This window comes from Podarcis erhardii (assembly GCF_964252035.2).
Source record: "Podarcis erhardii genome assembly, chromosome: Z".
NCBI classification, from domain to species: Eukaryota; Metazoa; Chordata; class Lepidosauria; order Squamata; family Lacertidae; genus Podarcis; species Podarcis erhardii.
In genome coordinates this window covers 4,021,587-4,023,364 of record NC_138504.1, presented here as the reverse complement: position 1 = coordinate 4,023,364, position 1,778 = coordinate 4,021,587, and positions in this window count along the sequence as shown.

Below are 1,778 nucleotides of genomic sequence, written 5' to 3'. Positions count from 1 at the left end.
GTCACCCCTGGCTCCTTCTCTTTGGGGGTGCTGCTGGAGTATTGGGCGGAATGGGGAGCTGCCCTTTGAAGCAAAGCATGGATTGCAGCTGCATTGTCGGTTGAACCCGTTTTGCATTCAGAGACGGAGCCCTCTTATGTGTGGTTTTTTTTTTAAAAAAGGCTGATGTCACCAGGGAGCTTTCTGATTGGAGGCTCCAAAGCGAAGCTGCAGCAGAAAGTGGATCTGCCAGAACACGGTGGGAAGAAACTCCCGGCAAAAGGTACCATTGCAGGCAGGCAGGCAGGAAGTTGCAAGGGGCTGGGCTGGCTCATCTGCTCCCTCCTGTCCTGGATGCATGCCTGTGGTCCAGTCTGGCAGCACCTGCATCCTTGGCAAACGTTCAATGGTGATTCTTTCCTTGGTGGCCTAGTCTCTGAGAGCCAGGGTGGCACTGCCCTGCCAGATTCAGCCTGCCTTCAGCCAGGCCCCAACTGCCTGCTCTCTCACTTGTAACTGGTCCAGCCAATGGGTGGCACTGCCCGCCAGTTCCCTCCCTCCTACTTGGTCCCAGTGCTGCTCTTGCAGAACCTCAGACAGGAGCAGGATGAGGGGGAAACTGGAAGTAGTTGGCTCTGGCTCCATTTACTGCTTGGGCTCCCTGCCTTTTGCCACGCCAGGTCATCAGGAAAGACATGTAGATAGATGTTGGAGGCTTATGGCATGAGTGTATTGCCATGCCTATGAACATAAGGATATAAGAGCCCTGCTGAATGAGGCCAATGGCCCATCTGGTCCAGCACCCTGTTCTTACAGTGGCCAACCAGATGCCTGTGGGAAACCAGCAAGCAGGACTCAAGCACAAGAGCAACTCTCCCCACTTCTGTGGTTTCCAGCATCTGATATTCAGAAGAATTGCTTCCTCTGACTCCATCCTGGCTTGTGGCCATCAATAGCCCTCTCCACTGTAAATTTGTCTCTTCCTCTTTTAAAAGCATCCAAGTTTGTGTCCATCACTGCCTCCTGTGGGAGCAAGTTCCACAGTTTAACTCTTTACTGCATAGAGGAGTTCTTCGTTTTATGTGTCCTTAATATTCCCACATTCAGTTTCATTGGATGTCAGTGAGTTCTAGAGTTATGAGAGAGGAAGATAAACTTCCCTCCACTTTTCCCATGCCATGCATAATTTTGCAATCTTACCATGTCACCTCTCACTCACCTTTTCTATAAACTGTCCCAAACACTGTGCAACCTTTCTTCATAGGGGAGTTGCTCCACCCCCTTGATCATTTCGTTTCGCCTTTTATGAACCTTTTTCAGCTCTACAGTATTCTTTTTGAGGTAAAGTATCCAGAAATGTACACCGTACTCCAAATGCAGATGCATCAAAGATTTGTATAATGACATTATTATACTGGCAGTTTTATTTTCAGTTCTTTTCCTAATAATCCCTAGCATGGAATTTGCCTTTTTCACAGCTGCTGCACTCAGCAGCTTCACTGAGCTTGCTCAGGGTGAGCACCTTCTTGTGGGTACCTGGCAATGACCTGTAATTCCATTTTTGCATTCAGATGAGGGAATGTTGTTACTTAGGGCACTAGGCTTTTGATGTTTCATCACCAACCAATGGCCTTCATAATGAGCAGAAGGGATTATCTATAATACTATCCATATTCTCTCCTGGTAATCTTTCTAAAACCCAGGGATCCTCCTCTACTCATGCAATTGCCGAAGTGTATTTCTATGCTAGGTGTCAGAATAAAAAAGGCACTCCCGTAATTTTCCTTCTTTTCAGCTGG